The sequence below is a fragment of the Stegodyphus dumicola genome, chromosome 12, assembly GCF_044657685.1.
Source record: "Stegodyphus dumicola isolate Sdum_Otavi_A_Nest chromosome 12, ASM4465768v1".
NCBI classification, from domain to species: domain Eukaryota; kingdom Metazoa; phylum Arthropoda; class Arachnida; order Araneae; family Eresidae; genus Stegodyphus; species Stegodyphus dumicola.
Window position 1 is genome coordinate 117423507 of NC_140779.1, and position 25837 is coordinate 117449343.

The following is a 25837-nucleotide window of genomic DNA, read 5'->3' on the forward strand; positions in this document are numbered from 1 at the left end:
TAAATTAGTCGTTTAATGAAAATTTGATGTTTGCATTTTGACATTGAAAATATCCGTATTCATGTTTAAGAATATTTGTAGGCACATACATTTAATTGAGAAGTATTGGTAATGCATAATTCTTGCATAACGCTTTTCTGGTGTGTGCATATGTTAAATTTGTCAAAGTATGTCGAGATTCATTTTAATTTCTTTCAACTTTCATACATAAGAGCTGGTTTATTTTTCCGAAATTTAAATCAACATTTCACACTTTTTCCCCGTAAATTATATCATCAAAAACTATTAATTGATCGCCAGTATATATAGGCATAATAATGAGTTTTTCACTTTACAGATCAGGTGTTACTTTAAAAATCCTAACATCCTTAAAAGTTTATCTATTTTATTGATATAAACTTACCCTAATTAATATATTTGTAAGGCACTTTCTCCCTTCTTTCAAGCGTGCCTTCGTGTTATAAATGGATATAGGGCCCGACGAGTAATCCGGAAGTCCGAGTTGGAATCCCGGCTAGGGCACTGCCCAATTTTTAAGCTTGGTGCTTCGATATAATCTAATAACTTTTCAAATATTAACAGAAGCACACGGATTGGAATTTTAAAATTCAGAAAAATGCAACTTTAGTTTGGCATTTAGAGAATTTTAATATTTACTGAATTTTAAAGTTTGTTTGATATATCTTGAAAGAATATGTGACGGAGTTTTCTTTTCCGAGAAGCAAACTTATTTGAAAAGTGATTTTTCTGTTATATTCTTAATGTTAGATATATTTGTCAAATTGAGTAAACATAAGTAAACTAATATGACACAAAGAATTTGTGTACCATTATGTTTAACAAATGCTTAACGAATTTTTCAAGCTAATAAATTTAAAAACAAAAGCGTATTGGTCTAAAATGTAAAATAAGAATAATATTAGTGTTTTTTAAATGAAACAAAGCACATCTATATTAACTCATCAAAAACTTTGAATAAAATTCGTCAGTTTCAAGAGAGATTTGATACAAACCCATCTCCTTCGGAAACAAACGAATTTTGATTACTGTCATAGCAAAAGATGTCTCATATGATATTGATATTACGTATTGAAACTAGTTAATATTATGATAGTTTTATTTTGTTATCGTTTGAGTACACAATTTGATACCTAGAGTATGTTCTGCGAAGGAAGTATTGACATATTTGCTGTTGTAAATTGTCTAACTTCTATACAATTAGTTTAATAATCGTTTCTAAAATTTCCGAAATTTACACAATTTCCGAAATATTTATCGGGCTGCAAATAATCGGTAACACCGTTATTATGTCAAAGAGCTCATAGTATTTCGAAAATACACTGAACAGGAAAATATATTCGAAACCCTGTCGGCACCTTTAGAACGTTTGGCAGATTTCTTAACATCATCATATGATAGCCCAAATTCAAAGCATTTGGTTAATTAAATTTCTCCAATATTCAGTAAAATTGATAATTATGCTAATAATTTCCTAAATTTCATCCATTTTAGAAACTGCTTTTTTATCCGCAAAATTAACAGTTTCTATATATATATATTGACATTTTAAAAATTATCACATACAGAAACAATCGCTGACGATAAATTCCATACTTGTGAATTATTACAATGATTTATGCTGAAGTTAAAGTAAATTGATTTTAAACTTTTTAATACGAATGAGCGATTCATTAATATGGCAGACAATATATGTTAGGTGAATAAAATAAAAATTAGGAATAATTGAAATCCAACTTTCCGTAGCGCAAATTTAAGAAAAGAAAATAGTATTATTATTTGTTACGAGTTCCGCCATTTGTCACTACACCGTAAAAGGATGGATGTCCTCTGGACAACTCTTTAAGGAAAACTGGCTCGTATCCATGTTACTTATGGGGTAAGCCACGAAGGCGCCCATGCAGCCAGCTCGTCCGTAGGAACTCTCGAATCTCGGAACGAACTACTAGTGTTCAACGGCTTTCACTGCTCGGCCGCTGATGGGCCTTTATAAACAGTGTTGGAAGTTAAAGAAATCAAAGCTGTTGATTGCAACATTTTATCCTTGTACCGCTTTCCCGATCTCTTCATCAAAAATACGTTGCTCGTTTAACTGAAGAACGTAGTTTAGTTCTTTTGAACGGAAATCGAGCAGATTTCTAATATCATTACCTAGGTCATCAATCAGAGCGTTTTTTCTCTATTTGTTTAATTTCTTCAATAAATTTATCAGTCGGATTAGTAAAACCAAGAAAACCATTTGTATATTACATTGACAACTGCCTCCGCTAGTCGCAGATTGGCGGAAAAATTCTGTATTAAATTAAAATTAAAAAAGTCGAGATAACTAACTAATCACTTGCTTAAAGGGAGAATAGTATTATTGGATTCAATTACCTTAGCTAATTATGGTGTGCTAAAAGAAATTTTCTTATGCAAGAATTTAAATCCGAGATAGAATATTACGAAACATTTTAGAATGAATTTAGTGTTTAAATTCTGTTTGAATTTTCGCTACCAGCTGGTATTTTAGTGAAAATTCTTCCTTTTTGGGTCTTTTGCCCACTTGCACCATTTTGGCTTTTACTTACCCATCCCTTTTTTTTTTCAGATTCTTTAGTTTTGATGAAGAGGGACTCATACCGGTTTGCCTTTGAAATCGATGAAGTTTTTGACTAAATTTACACCAAACGCATGTTGCTGCTTTGCAAATTTTATGTTTTACTTTGGGCTTGTTTCTATTCTGTTTTAATTTCAGAATAATTTTAGAGTTTAAATGCTTGACAAATATCATTGCTACTGAATCTGTGAATAAAATTTGAATGGCTTTATTTATTGAAGACTAAAATTTGTTCTTCCTATACTGATTACTCCAATTTTTTCATTATGAAAATCTGTCCTTATTTTAGTATTATTTTAGTACACTGGTGTGCAAAAATTAAGGACGAGACGGTTTTTTCAATATAACTTTGTACAAAAGCTTTCCAAATCAACACATTTAATACCGTAAGATCCCCAATAGGTAAGGACATGAGTCATGTAAACAACACTTACTAAAAGAGAAATCAGAGGGATAAAAAGAAGCTTTATTGAAAACGTAGCATGGAGCGCAATACGACTGAAGGCCGAAACATCCCTGTGATGGGTGTCCAGCAAGAAACATCCGGTCTTTAATAGGGGATATGATCTCCCCTGACTGCTATGCAGGTTTCACGGCGTCTGCCCATGCTGAGAATGAGGTTGTCAATGAGTTGTTGAGGCATTGCTGCCCATTCGTCTTGCAGCGCCAATCGAAGCTCCGGAATCGTTACTGGTGGTAAGGTACGAGCTGCCAAGCGTCTGCCTAGAAAATCCCATACATGCTCGATGGGATTGAGATCCGGAGATCGTGCCGGCCAATCTATACGTTCAATATCCTCACTCTCTAAGAGCTGTTCGGCAGCTACTGTGCGATGACATGGTGCATTGTCGTCCATGAAAAGGAACTGCGGACCCATAGCGCCTCTAAAAAGACGCACATATGGAAGAAGAATCTCGTTACAATAACGGGTCCCGTTGACTGAACCTGCGTCGAAGATGTGAAGGTCTGTACGACTCTCAAGCATGATGCCTCCCCAAACGAGAACACCGCCACCTCCATACCTGTCCCTTTCAATGATGTTCGAGGGATGATTGCGGCTTCCCCGCTCTCTCCAGATGAGTATGCGATGAGAATCGCTACTCAGACTGAATCTGCTCTCATCTGCAAAGAGTACTCGTCCCCATTCATTGTCTCTCCAATTCCGGTGTTCCCGGCATCACAAAGAACGCCTTCTCCGATGGGCAGGCGTTAGAGGTACACACCGTACAGGGCGTCGGGCAAACAGACCACCACCGTGCAGTCTTCTGGCCACGGTAAAACGCGTTATCGGTCGTCCAGTCGCCTGTGTCGTGTGTCTAGAGATTTCTCCCGCTGTCTGCCGCTTGTTTCTTCTGGCCTGTAAGGCAATATACCGGTCATCTGCGGGTGTGGTGCCTCGTGGACGACCACTACTAAACCCCCCCAATAGCTGTTCCTGTAGTTTGAAATTGTCTCCAAAGTCGTGAAACGATGCTGTGAGCAATTCCGAACTCTGCAGCCACACTTGTCACACATTGTTCTTACCCATTAGGTTTTTTATCCATTAAATTGGATAATAACGTAAATTTTTATCATTGTTTTAAGAATTTTTGTAAGCTTAGATACGAAGAAAAATTTTTTGTTTCATTTACTGCGTCTTTTTATTCATGGCTAGTTTTATTAAAATGTTTAATGTTCAATTGTTTATTATATCTATGGATTGACTGCAGGGGCCTTTTCGTGGTTTTCTCCAAGTGTAGCGGGTATACGAGGCAATTTCCTTAGAAAGTCCTTTACGAAGGCTTCCCTCCCCCTAGGCATACAACCCTTGAGCGCTTTGCCATAATTGAATAAACAAAACCTGTTCGTTGTTGAGGTTTCATTTTCCATCAGTGCATATATATTCGTCAAAGCACTTGTTTACATTTTCATAATAAAATAAAGGATTAAGTTTTACAGAAGAGAAATCAAAGTATTAAAGTACAGCGTTTCATTTAACATACATTTTGGATTAATTTTTATAAAACATTTACCTCCGTTAAAAAAAAAAAAAAAAAAAAAAAAAAAAAAACATTATTTTAAAAAACGTGTAGGATTGTTCTTCTTTACCTAGAAATTGGAGTCAAAATACTACTAAAGACAGTACTAGAGAGACAGCAAGTTATCGCTTCGTTGAAACCAATCACAGAGTCGTGAGAGGGTTAAAATAACATTTTTATTTAAGTCTTAAATGAATTGAAAAGCACAGCTTGTGTGACAATTGAACTTCCGCGAATTACGGATATATAAATTAACATAATAGAAGGTTAAAGTAATTACGTTATTAAATTAATTTAAATTAATTAGTAATGAAGGTTAAAATAACTTCTTTCAGTCTCAAATTAAACAGAACAGGTATTTTTGTGCTATAGGTGAATCTTTTACCCCATGCTGATATTTAAATCAACGTAACAAACAGTTTAACTCAATGATGATAATGTAGTCTAAGATGTTAGTTAGAGACACATACTTTAAAACATCGTCTAGCAAAATGCTAAAGCCGAAATGCAGTTTAGGAAGAGCTGGCGATCAAAATTATCAGCAAGAAGAAGCAGTAGTCCAAACATTCAAACCCTCGACTTAAATACTACATAAAAATACTAATTTGCATCCTGGTGAGGAAGAAGAAGGTATAGTAAAGGTTTAAATCATAGTAAATGGCTAATTAACATAAAATACCTTATGAAATAAATTACAGAAATCTTAATTTTTTTTGCAATTGAAATTAAGTAAACTTTTCTTGTTTTCTTTAAAAAAATGTAATGCTATTTTTTATCAGAAAAATATATTTACAATTAAATATGCTTTTAGACTTTTTATTCAAAAGGAAATCTGTTCAAAAGTATATATGTTCTTCTTTATCAAAAAATGGAAAAAGAAATGCTGTTTGAAGGACGTTGGTTAGAAGAAGGTCGATGAAGTGCAAGTTGCAAAATGTTAAATTTGTACTTCATTAACGCAATAAACAGAAAATTTTGTGCTTTAACAAAATTATTTTTAGGCTTATTAGTAAAATTATTTTTACTAGAAACTGAATTGCCTATGCTTTACATAAAAACATATATATGCAAATTATATTCCAGATTATATTCACAGTATTAAATTAATTTCAAATAATAGGTCCATTACCTTCCTGTTGTTACCTGCTAGTTAGAAGTATCCACTTGATACAATATAAGGTATTTCTCCTGCTTTCTTAGCCTGCCTTTGTGGTGTAATGGTCAGCACGCTCGGCGCGTATTGGAGAAATCCGTGTTTCGAGTTCCAACGAGGGTATTGTTCATTTTTCAATCTCTTCTGCTTAAAATAACCTAATGTCTTTACAACTATACGGTGAATTTTGTAAGTAATAACCAAAATCTTTGTATCTATACTAATTATATTAGGTTATAGTGGTAATGCAATTTTTAGTATATTTGAATAGTGAAATTATGATCTGATATTTTTTCACAATTACGTATTCGTATTTTTTAATAAAAATAACGTGCCATTTACGCATTTCGATAAATTCCATAAATCCATGAATTCGTTAATAATTCCGTAATTTATAAATTTGTACTTTTGGAAACTCTGGTTTGTTTCCAGTTAGAGGGCGGAAAATTAGGCCTAACCCCCGGGTGGCTGAGACCCATGCTACGTCACTGACTAGACTTATCCTCCACACGATTAAAGGGACTACACGCATTCTAATGGGCTCAACACACAAGAAAAATCCAGTACGCACAATTTATATATTTTTATAATTGATAAATATATTCCTGGGTAATAACTGTTTGCATCAGTAGGATAAAGCGAACCATGTTATGCAGACGTAAAAGAGAACTACTTCAAAAACCGCTCAATAACTTCCAGTAACTTTATTTATAACCTCTATTCCAGGTTTAAACCATACTTAGTAATATAAAGTAATGCTTTTTAATACTTCTAAATGGCTTTCAATGGCAAAAAATAAGGAAGCTGCTATGAAATAAGGTTTGTAATATTAATACATTCACAATGATTTTCGTCTTGAATAGCAGGCATTACTCTGGCTCACTACTGCCCAGAGTAATTCCTGCTATTCAAGACTCTGGCTCACCAGTGCCCGAGCTGCAAAATTGGTACACACTTGGCAGTTCAAACGTAGGTTCGATTCCTGGCGAACGAGCTGACTGAATGGGGGTTTTCGCAGTTTTCCCCCATGTGTATACGAGCCAGTTTCTCTTATAAAATCTTTCCCGAAAGCATCCTTAGGCAGGCAGTCCTAGTGTCCTTTGCTATAATCAGTTAAACCGAACTCATTAGAACGCACACTGGAGCGAAGTGTTATTACATAGGCTTCTTGTTTCAGCACATCAACATGAAACAGTTACCAATGATAATAATAGTTTCTGCCAAATTTTATTATTAAAAGTACAATGAATTAAAGTCTACATCTGTTTCCAACCATAGATGCTGAACTTTATTTTCGTTATTGATAAGTTTTTCATTTTACTTATTTACCTATTTTCGAGTAAAATATTGATTAAATCTTTAGGGGGTTCATTTTACACAAAAAATAGTATTTCAATGCTCCATAAAATTGTAGGATTTAGGTAGTTTTCTATTAAAAGTATTTCTCCTGTTGAGAGAGAAAAATATTGTTTTGTGTAAAAAGAAACTTCCTCTCTACAAAATAATAAAATTTTAAAAGAATGGTTAAAAAATCAAGTACAATGTAAAATGAAAAATTTTTTTAAATAATTTTCACAATAATAAAGAAGCTTTAGGGTATATATTTGTCTGAGGATGAGGAAACCGGTTTAACGTGGCATTTTTGATGTTTCGCATTTGATTGGCGGAAACCAGAATCACTACTCTCTTAAGAGGAAAAACCAAGAGCGCGGATTTAATTGGGGAAAAATCATCATTGGAAGTGTCGTAAGAGTGCTGCTCCCATCTTCTCACATCGGAGGTAAGGCATCTCTTGTATGTTTCTAGAAAAGATTTTATAAAAATTGTTTTGCACTTTCTGTGCAAACATAGAAGATGTACTTCCTAATCGTGTAGAATTTTCTTATGTAAATTATATATTTTTATGCAAAATTTATGAAGAAAATTGTATTAAATTAGTAATTAACAATCGTTGTTTATTCGTAAAATAACATAATGTTGTAAAATGCATCAGAATAAGGTTTAAGTTATTCTTGCTTTCTAAAATTAAGTTTTCATTTACTTGTGCATTTTATGTAATAAAGATCAGATCCTTTGTTTCAAAAGCATGTCAGATCATAGTAATCCTTTTCTAAATTTTTCACTCTCAAATGGCATTAGAAGTTTACCTATTGTTTGAATACAATCAGTCGTTTATATGTTGTTTGAGTGATAGGCACCATAACAGGCTCATTGTTTTGTGCATTTTGTTGATTTCACTTTTCTTCATAACTCTGCATTTACTGCATTTCTCCCCCCCCCTCGACAAAAGGAGCAGTTTGCCGAAAAATGTATTTCATATTAAACAGGCTTATCATTATTGTTACGATTATTTATCTTCGAAGTTTTCACATTCTTGTTTTTCTGTTCCTTTAAAAAATAAAGAGATCTTTCCCATACAAGAAAGTTTTATTTTTCTTAAATATCTGTGAAAAAATTATATTTGATATCTATTAATAGTTTGATATTTCATAAACTAGTCTTATTTAAAAATAATAAACACACTATTAATTAAAAAAGATATTTTTCTCAAAAATATCTTATTAATTTATCTTTATAATTTGCTCTATTTTGCTCTAAAGTATCTTATTGCAAAAAATATTTTATGATTTGTTAAATATTTTTTTGTCTTTTTCTAAAACTTGCCTCATTAAGGAATAATGAAATGATGATCTTATGATCAAGGATCGAATCGTTGTTGAATAAATTCTAACGTAAAACATATATTATCGAAAAGGAAATTAAATCTTTTTTGTGTTTTGCTGTCGACAATTTCCAAATTATTGAAACGAAACGTTTTTCATCGTAAATTGTTTAAGCATATATTTGTGCAAGTTAAATTTGATATTATATGGATATTTTTGTATTGGAGTTCTCAGTTCAATAATGCTTTTAAATTAAAAAATAAAAGTATAATGCTCTAAATAGAGTAATAAAAGTACTGTAAATAAAAATATATATACTTTCATATAAAGTAAGAAATAAAAGACATTGCACTTTTATTGAAATGTTAAAAAAATTATGTTTACAGAGTATGAATTAAAAGCAAAATATACAATAACTAGAAACATCTAAAATATGAACAATTTTATGTTAAAGTAATTTTCAGTGTAACAGATAATGTAGTAAATCAAAGTTAGTCATATTTATTGATCAATCAACATTCAAAAGATTGGGAGAATAAATATTTGATTAATTATTCTTAATTTGTACCTGTGAACCGAACGAATTAAAGCATAAATGATATTATATCATAAATAATTTTAAATAAATTTTTAACAATAACATGAATCAAAGATATTAATGAGAGACATTAGTATTTGACTTCTTTTTTCGTTTGTTAAACATACTGATAAATTAATAATGTAATTATAGCACATTATCTAAATTATATTTTCTTTTTACGAGTATTAAAATTTAATTACGGGTCTAAGTGCTGTTCTGAAGCAAAAATTAATAAGGAGGTTTTTGGCGTAATAAACCCTGAATAACAATAATAACAACGCCAGCCAACAACAATAGTAATAATAATAATCTCTTATTCGTCAATTAAAACTTCCTTTTTGCTTCAGTTTTGTTTAGGAAGTTCTTATCTGATTTTTCCTTGAACAGGCACATTTATCTTACTTGCAAATATTTTAAAAAATATTAATGTAACAATAAAGATTATCATCATTTCCTTTTCCCACGAAAAATCGTTTTTTGCTAAAACTGGAAGCAACTACCTGTTAAAAATCGTTCAATCACTTTACAAATTTTAAAAAGTTGCTTAACTAGCTTATCAAACGAATCTAAAAATTGCTTAACTAGCTTATCAAAACGAAATCTTTAAAAGAAGTAGACTTCTTCATGATCTATTGACATTTTCAAATAGCAACAAAATTATTAAGGGATATATTTTTCACATGATTGCTGCTACGAAGAAATGTTACATTATGTGATCACTTAATGTTCTCTTTTTGTAAGAATTTACAGGTCATTAACGATTTAATAAAATATATTATGTAACACAAACACGTAATTTCTGACTAAGCTTCCTAGGTGTGCATAGTATGCTTCAGTAATAAAATTTAATGACATCTGCCTCAGCAAGTATATGAAATTCAACTTTATGCAAAAATTAAATCCTAAATTGTAAAGGAAAGGATTTATAAGATATTGTAGTAGAAACGAAATATTTGTATGATTTAATGCAGTTTCGAATTTTAGTAAAGTTAGAACTACTGTTATTTTAATTTAGATATCTCACAAGTATCTCCTTCTCTGCTTTGATACCGGTTTCTCGGAAACTCACGCATTTTCTGAAAGCTTATGTTGTCGAAAAACTGTGAAATCTTAGGGGCTTCCATTTAGGAGCTATAGGGCCCACAAAGTATCAGAAAATTGTTGAAAACATGACACAAAATGTCGCTAAAATGTTCGTTTCACGTATTTATTTGAACTAATGATATGGTAAGAAGGTGGAGATCTCAATATAAAGGAAAAAACAACTCGTCAAAAAGTTGGAATATTGAAAATGTGACCTGTTATTGACTTCAAACAAAACCTATTACAAGAAACAATCAATGCGCAATTCATCATATAAACAGAGAGACGGGCAGAAAGACATTGGGCACATTTTACAAAAGCGATAGCTTCACACTTTGCATACTCATCATTTGTCAATGATTCAAAGCAGTAATTCATTAGCGCAATCCACATTCAAGGTTCGTCGTCCAAGTATTTGCCCTTAATGCATACTTAATCAAGTTCTTAAAACGAAGAGTGCTGAATCGATGTAGTGCAAAGGACTGCAGGGCCAGAAAACTATCGCGATGCCAAATATACCCCTGTGTCTCTATAATGATTGTGCCCGTTATGTAACGAACAAAAGATTTGTAGTGTCGTGAATATATAGAGGCTGGATCTTTCCCGTAAATCCTTCAGGTACAAGTAGTAGGACTTTACCATCAGGTACTTCGGAAGCAATCAGTGCATGAACATACAATAAACAGAGACGCCATTACGGAAATATATTCACCTAATACACACTTCAATGGTACTTTGTGGGTTTTATAGCTCCTAAGCGCTTGTCCCTCTGTTCCTAAGACTTCACAGTTTTTCTATTTGTGATATAAGTTTTCAGAAATTATATGGGTTTCTGGAAAACCGCTATCAAAGGAGAAAATGTTTACTTTGTCAGACATATATAAGAGGACATAGTGCTTATAAAAACTAATGTCATTGTTTTAATAGATATGCGCTGTTCAGATTGAATAGGTGTCAGCTTTTAATATTTTTCAACCATTCATTCTGAAGAAGTTGAATTGGAATATTACTAAATTTCATTACAATAGTCAATAAAGTTATATAAATTCATTTTATTACACCATTTTTTATGGAAAAAAAAATGACATATAAAAATCGGCTAAATTATTAACATAATTAGATGTGAATATAAATTAGCTTTATATGTAGTGTCTGAGAAACAAAAACTAATTTTTTTCAACATGTACTTAAAATTCTGCTTAAACTAGGGTTATCAGTTATTTTCGTTACTTAGTTGATCAACTGAAACATACGGAAATAGAATTTTGTTGATTAAAATATATATATGACAAAAACATGACATACCATATAAAGTGTAAAATAAATGATAAATTATTAGAGAAGTTATTTTTGTGGAGTAAAAAATCTGATGATACCATAGGACTTCCTTATAAGAGGGTATTAAATTACACAATTTTTTTTTTGTGCTACATTTTATTTAAACTTATTTCCTGGAATTATTCTAACTGAACCGACCGATCCCTTGAGGCAAGTTGAAAATGACATCAAAAATTAAAATTTTTCTTAAAATTAAATATCCCGATCAATTTTTTTCATATTTAGAGTTTTATTTTTTCATACTGCCGGGTAACGGGATATATATACGAATATATATGTATTAAATTTGTTATTTCTGATTGCAATTAAAAAGACAGTCACCCAACTAGATGTTCTAGTAGTCCCATATACAAAATTTCAACGTTCTATAGCTAATCGTTTTTGACTTATGTGAGATATATAAGTTCCAGAAAATTCCTTATGTGTCCATTTTAAACCCATTTTGCAGCCGATTTTGGGAAAAAAAGAGTGCTTTATTCTGTCCGTGCATATAGATATCAGAGAAAAAAAGTGGTCAAATTGGATTCGAGAACGGTCAAAATGGACCTTTTTTTACCGTACGATACTCGAAATTTTTTGCGATAACAACAATACTTCCTTTAATTCGTACAAGGAAGTAAAAAGGAAGTGAGCAATGAGAATTAAGAGTTATTAGAAAGCTGTGACGTGCTGAGTGTTATTAGAATGACGTGACGTAAGAAGGAAATTGAAAGCACGTATATCAGGAATCAATGAATATGTATTATTCTTTTCAAACAAATTATGAAACACAACTCATTCATGAGATTCCCCGATACTCTTGCAGGTGACTTCCTTCGAGAGAAGCCTAACTATCTTTGCCTTGAATCTTCGCAGTGATTCTTTCGCTTAGCTATTTGAAAATAAATTTTAATGAATTTCATAGTTTTTAGGTTTGGTACTCACGTTTCGGGATTTGTGTTGCAAAAGATGTTTGTCTCGGCAAAGTGATGGTGAAGCTATTTTCTTGTGGATCATGAAGTATTAAAAAAAAATTGTGTATTTATTCTTAAGAATAAATTAAAAATATTAATTAGTTATAATGGGAAATTTTTAATAATTATATTTCTTAATTTAATTCATTAGCACGTTAATTTCTGCAAAGACGTGTTTAGTCCTTAATTTTTCAGAGAAAATATATGCGGGGATGTTTTGATAAATTATAATTTAAAACTTAGACACACTTAGACAATAATACAGTGCTTGAGAAGGACTGTTGGTTTAGTTTGGTTGATTATAGCACAGTATAATAGGGTTACCTGCGTAAAGAGAGTGATGCCTTTGTGGAGGACTTTCTAAGAGAAAATGGCTCGTATACACGTTACACGAAGATACCCCTGCAGCCAGCTAGCCCGCTCACCTGGAATCAAACGCTGTTCAGCAGTTTTACCACTCGGCCACTGCTGGACAAAGGATTGTTGTAAAAGATACAAGTGTATAAATAGATATTTATGAAACTGAATTTAATTTCACCTTTTATTTAACGAAATTAAGTCGTGTTATTTGTATTATGAACATATAATACATATTTCGATTTCCCGCAATTTAAAGTCAGATTTGTTGGTGTGTTGAGGCGTTTTTTTCACTTTATCTTTTCACGTTATCCTTTTACGACATCTATCATCCATGCGACTCGACAAATGTTGTCATTCGAAGATTTTAAGAGTCAGGTTGCAGCAAAAACCAGTTTTCAAACAATTGCAATCTGATGTAGCATATGATCGTTATTTTATCTTTTAAACTGTAAATTGTAAATAGCTGCTACATATTTCTTAATAAGCTATTCACCATATATATTCTAATAAGCTATTCACCAGACAAAGTGTACTAATTGCTTAACAAAGTGAAAGAATTAAAAGTATTAAACGTACTTTTTAATAATTTTTAGATTCATTTTAATAATATATTCAATTAATCTGATTTATGATGTATTTAATACTTAATTCTATGAAAATTTGCACCATTACTGTAATACAAAAATATTTCTAACATCATAAATTACGTACTTCGATGCAGAAACATTGTTTAATTTTACCTTTTACGCTTGCAGTTAATAAAATTACAAAATAAGAAGCAATCTGTAATCATTAAAATAGTTCTGATATCAAAGAATGTAGTTTTTAACCATTACAAATATCGGACTACAGTTAATTAAAAACTGAACAAAAGATTTCTTTCGCTGAACAAAAATTAATAAAAAATTGAACTAAACCCTTATAAGGTATATCTCCCGTCTTCCTAGCGTACCTTCGTGGTGTAGTGGTTCTGCACGCTGGGCCGGTATTCCAGAGGTCCGTGGTTCGATTTCCGGCGAAGGCGTTTGCAAATTTTTCATCTTGCCTGCTTCCAAAAAATACCTAATGTCTCTACACCCTAAAGTTATTTCATGTTTCTTCCTATGTTTTACTTTGTATGGTATGTTTTACTATGTATGCAGGTGACGTATGCAGACGTAAAAAACAGATCTTATCACTACAATTTAGAATACGTATTTAGAATTTAGTATGATAAGGACAGAATTGCAAAGGAATTTGTTTTAAAATATGTACAATTTAAATATTTAATTTTTACATTTATAATGTAATTCACATTTTAAAGCAGGAACTCAATGATCATACAGTTACACAGTATGATTCAAATCCTAATTAACGTGTTTTTAAAGGCATATTCAGTCAGATTCTAGAATTAAGAACCCTTACATCTACAAGTCACGTTATAACAACTCCTACTTCGAAAGGTATGAGTTCTTAAGAGTTGCATTTTGTTAGTTTTTCTTAATGCATGGGAATGCATTTATGATGCAAATATAGAATAGTGAATAAAATAAAATTCTATTGTTTTCAAATCTCAGTTCCCAATTTCGATCTTATGAAGTAAATCTCCAAACGATTGCTGGTTTTTAAATAATTTTGTAGTTAAACAATCTGTGTCCGTAACTGGAAGCTATTGGTCTGAAATCCAGATTTGGTGTGCCACTTTTTAAAACTTTATTATATATGTGTTTATTAATATAGGATAGCTGAAGAATCATTGTTGTATACATATACATCAGAATTTTAATTGAAATTAAATAGCAGAACACAATTTTTTCTTATGAATTAGGAGTCAGAAAGATAAAAGAAACTGTAAAGCTGATTTTTTGCTTCGTCTGATTTAAGTTTCAAGAAAATGTAAATATGAAGAGAAAAAAAAATTAAAATCTGAAAGATTTCAGATTTTGAATTACGTCCAAAAGGGCGTTTTTTTAACGTTTTCTGCGTTACCTTTATTTATTAAACATCATGTTCTACGTACTCAAACTATAAAATTCAGTTCAACAGCAGTATCGCAAATTAATTTTAAAATGAGCATATCTTTAGATTTTCCGATACAGAGTCTCGCGCGCTGGAGATAAAATTTTTTTTTCGTATAGTGTTTCCCTTGCTCGCTTTGAAATCCTTGAGTTGGTTATTCGTTAAAATTCGTTGAAGTGTTACAAAATCTGAAATCGATAATAGAACAAATTCCAAATTTGGGCTTCCAGATGCTCATATTCGGGTGGAAACATACTTTAATAATTCAAAATTGAATGGCTCTAGGTACCGTTGTTATATCACAGTGTGAGAAACATACATACATTTATGCAGATTCTTCATTATTTAATTTCTTTAAAATATAATAAAGGGTGATAATATTTGGTGGCAACAATTTGAAAAGGGAATCGGACATTTACAGTGAACCAACGCAAAATGCCCAAACGAAAATAATAGTCCATCAGGGCAAATTGGCCTCTTGGACTAAAAATAAAGAATTCTTTTCGTACAGATCATAGAATTAAGCGTTTTTCTATACTCCAAAAAGGCCTTAATTTTGGGATCATACGAGACCACATTTCACATTTTTTATATTTGATATCTCATTTTTTTATATTTGGAATGCTATTTTATGCTGGTATATATGGCATTTCGCTCTATGAGAATAAATTATTTCAAGCGAAACCTAATCAAAACCACAGAATTCGTAGATTTGAATTACAATGAATCCTTCGGTGCTTCATTTCCGAAAGGAAGCGCTTCCAAAATATCCGCAGTTGTTCTAACATTTCCTCTAGATTTTACGTAACTGTGCCCTTAACTGTAGCTCTCACGATATAGTAACCATCGTAATGCTGACCTAGAAAAAAAACGAAGATGCCCATCTCTTTCGAAATCTGTAAAACACACGGTTGTATTAAAAGAGGTCAGTTTGCACTTACCTGTCTGATCTGGAGACTCTCATCCTACTAGGCTTTTGATTATAGCCTCACTTCCTCTTCAGAATGTGTTTTGTGTTGACAATGTACAATCTTCCGGAAAGTGTCAGTGTATAAGTAGTATACGTTTCTATCGCAATCGTCAATCTATTTTTTTCCTCGTCAGACGACAATTGTAATTGTAACAGACATAATGCTTCCCGCCACCCCCGCTAAGTGATCTTTCAGCAATTTTACTAAAGATTTTATATTTTGATATTGGAATAAAGTGAAATTTCCACAACATATGGACATTGTTATTTGATTTCACTCTATCCCAACGGGAAATCATAAAATTTTTCTCCTTAATGAAATGAAATTCAAAATATTTCTTGATATTAAAGATGAAAAAATAATAATAATGAGATTTAATAAATGGAGGGGATTGTTAAGTTGGATGGCTAACATAACTGAATCTTATATTCCACTTTATTAAAAAAAAGGGAGGTACCAGGTACTACATACGAAAACATGGCTCTTTTTCATCTGTATTGTATAGCGACGTTAGCTAAAATTAAAGAAGGGAGCACTAATTCAAGTAACTCATAAAAACTACTTTCAGAAGATAAATATATAAATGAAAATGTGTAATACTGGAAAGCAAGAGTTACATATGTAGAGTCATTAGGGTTTGTGATGCCGAGGACATGAAAAATGAGCAGTGCCCTCGCCGGGATTCGAACTCTGGACCTCCCGAATACGCTTCGAGTATGCTTACAATTACACCACGAAGGCATGGGAAAAGGAGGGAGAAAATACCTTATATACTCCCCCTTTTAAAGAGCGACTGGAGACTGTAACAAATTTACATATTTGTGAGAACAAATTTATTGTTTGTGTAACAAATTTAATTGTAACAAATTTACATATTTATGAGGAAACATGGAACAAATTTGTGTTATTTAAAATGAGTTGCAATTATTAGAGAAAATTTGTCCTTCGCAATGCTTATCACCTATTATATCATCCATTTATTTGTTGAATGAAAGAATTACAATAACGAAAAGCTTATTTAAAAAAAATACACATGAGTAGTTTTTGAAGTGAGCAATACGCTGTCTTCTTCCCCTCCCTCCGTTTCAGTTCAATGCTTTTCATTAAGTGAAATACGGCTTAGGGCGATTTTATTACATCAAAATTCATTTATAACATCATTTTATGATAAACTTTGATCGTAACGTGTGTGTTTCATTGAGTTGTTATATGTCACTTGCGGAGGCTGAGCATTCTGTTGTAGATTTATTGGATATTGTGTGAACCATTAGGAAACGTTACTGGATGAGCAGCTTATGAGGAGAACATGGTATAAATTTCCTGAAAAGTCTAGGGGAATGAGAACAGGAGATTAATGTAACATCGCTAGGTTACAGAGGATTTTCGAAGGCAAGAGTGCTTTAGACAGTTACAGAGGACAACGCGTTTCTTAAGGAGAAGGAAAAAAATAAATAATAGAAAATGGATCGGATAAAAATGCTTGAAATGCCATACTTTCAAAAAAAAAAAAAAAAAAAAAAAGTCTCGCTGTCAAGGAGATTTCGAAAGCAACGTTAATGAGGCAATTCGAACTAGAGGATCTTTGACAGCATGAAACACGATTTTCGAGGGTGTGTGACTGATAGATGTAGGTTGGAGACATATTCAGTATTCTCTTTTCTCCTTTGATTAGCAATACGTTCTCAAGGATCCTGCTTCTTTAAAAATTACATGTAATATTTTATATATAAAGTCTTGCAAATTATGACTGACAGCACTGACTGATAAAAACCGTTCTATACGGTGCGTGGATATGAATTTTCCGCGTTTCAACTTAGTTAAAGTGCGTCATTTGAGTAATATTTTCACGTGGGGTTTTGCAGCTAAGGTTACATGGAATGAATTGTCCTACAAACGATGTAGTGAAGAAATAAATTATGAAGTACAAGAATACGAGAAAAGAACAAACAGGAAAACAGACGTTCAAAGTGATAGAAGAATCTCGCTAAGGAAAATTTTAAAATATAGAGTAATTTCACTACTATGTAAGGTATTTTTCTCTCCTTTCTGCATGCTTTCGTGGTGAGCAATGCCCTCGGACTCGAACCTGGACCTCTCGAATACGCGCCGAGTGTGCTAACCTTTACACCACGAAGACATGCATAAAGAAAGAAGAAATTACCTTACAATTGTTTCCATTGCCAATGACCTAAAACAATGCTTTGATGAATCATTTAGCACATTGGTATATTCGAAGGTAGTCCCTAATCTGACTTATTATGGCAGAAGTGCCGTTACAGATCAAATAATAGATTGCACAGCACTTAATTTGGCAGGACAATGAGCATAATAACATAGCAGGTTTTATATTATTACAGGTTCATTAATCATGTCCTGCTTAACACAAATGCATCATTACTATGAATGCAAAATGCTGTTTAGATTTAGTGTCATCCATTTTTTTCCCTTTTGACTGCACATGCTGAAAACTGTTATTTGAAATTACACATCGCTTTTTAGTTTCCTGTCTTGATGGATATGTTTGGATTTGGCTGCAATCATTTTTATCACGTTGTGCTTTACCAACTCTTAAGTGCAGCGAAATCTGTAAATGTACTGTTTTTCAAGAAAACGACTCTCTCCGCTGTTTCATGCTATTCAAACTCTGATATATAGTATTCGCAGCATTCAGGATGACGTGATAGTATTGTCACTAGCTCCTTGGCGCATTATACGGCCTGTGCAGGATTAGTTTCTTGCCAATGAGGTAGATTTCTCAGAATGGACTCTTCAGAGCTCTGATTTCAATCCCAAAGAGATAACAAATAAGTTAAATTTAAATTACAGATAAGAAATTGAAGCCAATTTCGTCATTACTGCTACCCGCGACAAAGTGCAGTAAAATCATGAAATTTTACTGTACAGGTCTTCTTGGGCTAATGTATGCCTCAGAAAGTTGCAAACTAAGCGTAAAGGTGAAGGGATAATTCATTAAGTGGCAAAATAAGGCATTTTACCTAAAACCTTATACTCTTAAAATACATTTTGTAAACCTAATGTTATTTTTGGAATTAAATTCTTTAACTCATCAGAATTAAAGATAACTGCTTTTACGTTTTATTAATATTATATAAAAAATTCTTTCAAATAGTAATATTTAATAAATGACCTATTTTGGGAAAAGCACGCATTGCAATATTTTCATGCAAGCACAGAGCAGATCTGTCTGTATAATAATGTTAGGAAATTAAATATTAGAGGAGATAATATAAAAGGCGAAATATTACGATTCAGCAAGTGCGCTAAAGCCCAGAAAAGAAATAAAAATTATACTACACGTTTAAAAATATATATGATTACGAAATCTTCATATGTAAATTTGTTATTTCTCAGACTCTGATGCATTGTTACAAAAACTGAAAAATGCTTGTTTTCATGTCTAAATGAAGAAAAATAAATATCATAAATTTACAAAATAAAAATATATATTACACTCCACTTTCAGTAACCATGTAAAAATGACCTCTGAACGCTGGTAACCCTCAGTGAATGAGCGGGTTGTATTGCGTTTTCATGGACTTCCCCCATGCGTAATGTGAATACTGCTATTTTCTTCAGAAAGTCTTTCACGAAGATATCCCGTCTAGAACGTGTACATAGCTGTAACAAATATTGAAGACATATGTAAAATTGAAATTCAAGATAATCAGCATGATGACTATGTGTAATAAACGTCATACACACATATCGACAATAGTTATAGTAGAAGTTTTTTAATCACAGTCAGCATTAGAAACGTACTTCTGGACACATCTGTCGGTCTCTTAAATGGTACCTTAATGGCATTTGAGAACTACCTAATATTATTTTTAAAGTATTCTTTCGAAGAAAACCCATAAGCTATATAACAAAGCAGATTTTCAGCATGCCATTCGTATATACGATCTCATCTGTGAAGCATAAGGAAGAGCTATGTCAATCGAACTCTAAATTAAATACATCGCCTGTAAAATCACTACACACATCTTCAAGAATCATATGCAAATTTCAGGAAGTAACAGATGACACCGATGGTACGTCACAATGACGAGAGTGTAAGAGAGTGATATATAAGGAATACAGGCAAAGAAGTAAAATTGTTCGCAGGCGCTTTATAAGCATTTCAGTGCAGTAACCGAATAGTTATGACACAAAGGACGCATTTGGATGATTTTTTACGTGGTAGAATTATCGGCCGTCTGGAATGTGGGCGTACCCAACTGGAAGTATCAGACGAACTTGGAATTACCCAGAGTGTCATCTCCAAGCTTTGGCAACGATTCTAAGATGATGGTAATGTGAGCAGACGTTACAGCACAGGTCGCCCCAGAGTTACAACACCGAATGTGGACCGGTATTTGGCAGTTACTGCCAAAAAAAAACAGGCGGAGCACAGCCTCAGACCTGTCTCGTCAGCTCTCTTCAGCCACTGGTACGACAATTTCAAGGCAGACCGTGTACAGACGCTTAGGGCAGAATGGTCTATATGCTCGTAGACCTGTCAGATGCGTTCCACTTACTGCAACTCACTGTTGCCTGCGGTTAGCCTGGAGTAGAGAGCATGCATTGTGGACACCGCAACAGTGGGCTTGTGTGATGTTTTCCGACGAGTCCAGGTTTAGCTAGCAGTCTGATTCTCGCCGGACTTTCATATGGAGAGCTCCAGGTACCCGTTACTACCAAGAAAACATCATTGAACGACACCGTTACGGTGGTGTAGGAGTGCTCGTTTGGGGTGGAATTATTCTGGGTTCCAGAACTGACCTGCATGTTCGAATTGGAACCTTGACAAGCCAAATCTATCGGGACGTCATTCTGAAACAACATGTACGTTTGTTCCGGAGCGCCATGGGCGCACAATTTGTGTTTATAGATGACGACGCCCGTCCTCACCGTGCAAACATCGTAAGCGAATGCCTTCAATCGGAGGATATTACCCGTATGGACTAACCAGCATTCTCACCGGACTTGAATCCAGTATTGTATCCAGTAGCACGTGTGGGACATGCTTGGCCGACGAGTTGCAGCCCGTCAACCTCCTCCTACATGTCTAGCGGAACTTCGGGGAGCATTGCTTTTTGAGTGGTGTAATATCCCCCAAAATCAGATCGATAATTTCATACTCAGCATGCCTAGGCGTTGTACGGACTATATTGCATCGTCTGGGAGACATACAATGTATTAACAATCATACCAACCATGTAATATTGGTTTTTGTAAGTAGGTGTTTTTTGTAATTTGCTCCAGGGAGAAAAAATCGCTAATGTTTTTAATAATATCAAACATATAGCATCTTTTTTTGCTTTTTACCTTTTGTTTAATAAATAAGCTTTACAAATAAGTCTAATTTGTTTTGCTTCTAACTCTTCCTTTGCCTGATTTTGCATTATCCTTAATTTATGGACATGAGTGTATTTAAAACGTTAAACGTTTTAGTGTATCACACTGTTTATTCTTTGTTTGGCAGTCCATACGGGTATCAGCCGAATGAAGAAATTTGAATTTCAGAAAAGATACAGATATTTTTGACAGGAATATCCACGCGGAGTAAATTATTTAACATACGTTAATCCTCAGAGCTTTTCACACTGGAGGGGAAAATGGTGCAAAACGTTTTGATTTCACTTCTCGAAGTGTTCTCTATCAAAACTGGAATGGAATTGGACAAACTCAGGCTGTGCGCCTGCTTGATCCAAAGGAATTTCCTCATAAGTATTTTCTCCCTTCTTCCATCACACCTCCGTGATGTAATGGTAGCACACTCGACGCGCATTCGAGAAGTCAAAGTTCGAATCCCGGAGAGGGCACTGCATATTTTTCCCATCTTCTGCTTCAAAAAAAAAATCTACGAATGGCGCTGGAACTATAAAGTTGAAAACAATAATTCATCAACACCAGGATTTGCGATTGAGTCCCCTAATTCTCAGTCGCTCTTTAGAAGGAGGAGTATATATGATATTTTCTCTCTCCTTTCAGGATGCCTTGTTGGTGTAACGGTAGCACACTTGGCGCATATTCGAGAGGTCCAGTTTCGAGTTCAGGCAAGGGCATAGGATATTTTTCCCATCTCCTGCTTCAAAATAACCAAATGACTCTACTAGTTATTTATCGATTTCCCAAAATATCTAACAGAAATTTGAGGCTTTGCCGAACGCCTACACCACAATGCAATATATATCTATTGATTTTTAGTGAAATAAATCCTTCGTGGTGAATTATACTATATGTAAATAGATTATTTAACTTTATTGTAGGTTAAATTGAAATGCTTACGTAGAATGTGTATCCTTTTTAAATATATCGACTTTATTAGGATTTTAAACACATTTTGTTACGAAGATTATTATGAGTTTCATTTGCTCCCCATAGACCGTCTTAATATCGAAAGAAAACAAACTGGTCTAGAATAAAAAGTAAGCTCTATGTCAGTGCACGAAACTACTTCAACGTCTAAACAGAAGAACAAATCTTTTACATGCAAACTCTCACTCTTATTTTTAATTTTAATCTTATCTACGGAAGTAAGTATAACAACGTAATTTATATTAAAAAATAAAACTGGTGGGGCATTCAGGAACCGGAAATTTTTGTGAAGTTCTTCGATTATCCAATCTGCTGCTTTTATTCAGATTAAAAAGCCCGCCGTTGTTCTCCACTGACTTTTTATGGGACACCTACATACTCGGCGTCTGCACTGTTTTTATTCATTCTTTAAATACAAGAGAAGTTATTTTTACAATAAGCGCTCTGAAAAATAAACGCTCAACCAGCATGGATTAAACAATCAACAAGCATGGATAGAAAAAGTCTTTTTTTCAGTCAAAGGGTAAACTGTCAACTAAAGGAGAAAATTGTCAGTCAATTCACGAATAAAATATATTTTAAAATATACTTAAAGATAAGTATATTTCTTATGCTCTCTTCCTCAGTGTTCGATTGTTAATACGAAGCACATTATATTAACTTCTCAAGCTAAGAATTTATACTTTTTACTTAAACTAACAAAACATTTAGCACAATACGATGGTTTTGGGATTGAAACCATAGTTCAGGAAGTCACACAAAGTAGCCCTGAGTAGGCGAAAGCACAAATTGAACTCTTTCTACAAAATAACTTGTTATAAGTTAATTTGAAAAGCGCATCTTTCAAGCAAATCAACTACAAAATTGCTTGAAAGCTGCTTTTCTAGCTGTAGATCATTTGATGTCTGAAAAATAAAAATAAAAACAGGAAATTTGTTTAACAGATATGTAAAATTATGAAAGAGAAAATTAAGTGAGAAATAATGGACTACAGACAAAATTAAGTTTCCGATTGCAAGTGATTTTAATACATATTAATTACATCAATCACGTTAACTTCCCCACCAAAAAAATAACTAGCTTGTATTTAAAACTTTTTAACTGACCATGATATTTTGAAAATCTATATTTAATTAATTTAATAGGTATTCCGATCGCCATTACAAATATTCTATCAATTATTACTGGTTTATCATTTCTCATTCTTCGATCTTATAAGTGCAAAGGCAATCTAAACGCAGTGCTGACCACATTTCTTTGCTTTGCTAGGATCGTGAAATTTTGAGGCTGTTATTCCTATGCCCTCATGACCAAGTTGTCTGATCTACAGCTATCCCCAGCTGCTTGCATTATAATCAATTTTATTTCTTCATTATTTTTAAATTAAATTTTTTTCTTGAGACTTACATATCTCAGTTTTACGAGCGATGCGAATTCGATATATTAAAAAAAATTCTTAAATTAATTTTTGTGTAAAACGTTTTAGGCTTATCTTTTACAAATGGTTAAACCGGAATCTACATTCTTCTATGTTGTTCCATTTTGATATCCGAACGTCAACATCTTTCCATCACTTTGTTTTGTACCTTTTAGCGGCATAAGTAAGACAGTTTTCGTAAGAAATTTTTGAAAGTTTCCATCCTTCGCGTAGAAACTTCTGACAGAAGGTAGAGCTATTTTACATTACTCATAGTAAAAATTCTTCTGTCCAGCCAGTTTGTTCGAATAAGACTGAAAAATCATTATGTTTAACGATTTTGCTCTCTTTTTAACTGACGGGTATTTTATCCATAAAATTATGATAAATTTTACAAACTTCTTATTTTTACACATTTTTCATTTAATTTTAAATTATTGATTTAAATTATGCATTTATTGCTTAATAAATGTTGCGAAAATTCAAGATTATTACAATTTATCAAATGAATTCTATTTTTTATCTCCTATTACATAAACATAAATTCTAAAAATATAAGTTTTATATCCCGATAAAACTTAATAGATAACTTTATCTTTTCATTATTAGCCCAAAGGGGCAATTTTATCTTTTCATTATTAGCCCAAAGGGGCAATTTTATCTTTTCATTATTACCCCAAAGGGCAATTTTATCTTTTCATCATTAGCCAAAAGGGGCAATTTTATCTTTTCATTATTAGCCCCAAAGGGGCAGTTTTATCTTTTCATTATTAGCCCAAAGGGGCAATTTTATCTTTTCATTATTTGTCCAAAGGGGCAGTTTTATCTTTTCATTATTAGCCCAAAGGGGCAATTTGCCCAGAAGCGCTGTTAATTTCGTATTGTCATTTTGCGTTGGTTCACTACAAGCGCTGTTTCACTTTTCAAATTGTTGCCACCAAATATTTGAGATCTTCATTATATTTAAAGAAATTAAATAATGAAGAATCCGCATGAAAGTATGCATGTTTCTCGCTCTGTGGAAAACCAACGGTACCTAAAGACATCAAATTTGAATGATGTAGTCCACCACTCGAATATGAGCATCTGGAAGCCCAAAATTTGGAATTTGTTTTTCCTGAATTTGCATAATTTTTTAAATAATACTGTATAACGCACAGTAGCTGCTGGTAAGTAGAAGAAAAGAATTACATCTCAGCAGAAATAAAGTCATAAAAACAATAATAAGTGTTCACATGTGATTTTTGTTTCTTCCTTTTTTCTTTTCGTTTTTATTTTTATTTATTTATTTATTTATTTATTTATTTTGTGTGTGTGTTTTTATCAAGAACAAAATGTAAGTACTACCTACTTAACATCAAGTTTAGATCCCTGTAAGGATATATCTGCATAAGCAATTAAGAAGAGTTACTCAGGCGGTCAAGCTAATGGCTTTCATTTCTTTGTTCTTTCCTTTTGGGGGGGGGCGTCACAAGTAATGTCTGAAGGAGCGTTAAGATAAGATGATGAATATGAAAGCAAAACACATTATATTCTTTTCTTAAGATTAAGATGCGGAATGAGATTTTATAGATCTTCACCGGAGGATGGGCTATTCGAATTCTCGAAGCTCACGAATCTCGCAAAATGTTCCATGTTTAAAAAATCGAATATTTGCTTTTTATCAGTAATTCGAATTTTCCGACCCTGAATTTAAAAACCGTCAAATATTTTGCCTCAAAACTTTGGAAAGATTAGTTTAATTAACGACCAGCACAAGCGCGCGTTAATATGAATGTGATTGTTGCAGTACCAGCAGATCTTAATCACCAAAATCAACTCTCGATGCCTTGAATGGGACATGCGTTATTTTTCGGACAGAATTTATAAATACACACATACAGTAAATGTCTGTATTTTAAAATAATCCTTTCTCATTTGCACTTCTGTGGATTTAATTTTAAAAAATTCAAGGTGGTTTTGTAATGCAGTAGTAGCCTGATGTCATATCTTTGTTACCTGACTCAATATGTAGAGACATTAGGTAATTTTGGAAGCAAGCAAGATGAAAAATTAGCAACGCCTTCTCCGGTAATCGAACCTTGAATCTCTCAATTACGTGCTGAGTGTGCAGACCACTACCCCACGAAGACTCGCTAAGAAGGCAGGAGAATACCTTATAAATAAAACAGGTAAAGCGCACCACACAAACATAAAAAAATAATGTGTGCCCTCCCCCATATGTCGCAGTGTTCTAGCTGTTACGAGGTGTTAGACGATAGGCTCTGAAACTGCAGAAGAAATAATACATTCAGTTGGAGCTCCATTTGATATTACAAGAATCAAAACCTCACGGCCAGAGTCAAAAGATTTTAGCTATCTGCAC

The 25837-nt window shown here is 32.9% G+C and overlaps 1 protein-coding gene across 1 annotated transcript in view; it reads left to right on the forward strand.

The window, feature by feature from the left end:
* Nucleotides 1-7467: 7467 nt before the first annotated feature.
* Nucleotides 7468-25837, forward strand: part of LOC118181518 (hemocyte protein-glutamine gamma-glutamyltransferase-like) — a 101626-nt gene continuing 83256 nt past the window's right edge. Inside the window, exon 1 of the mRNA XM_035350685.2 lies at nucleotides 7468-7568. The gene's annotated coding sequence lies outside the window, so the exon portion shown is untranslated. The remainder of the gene's footprint in view (nucleotides 7569-25837) is intronic.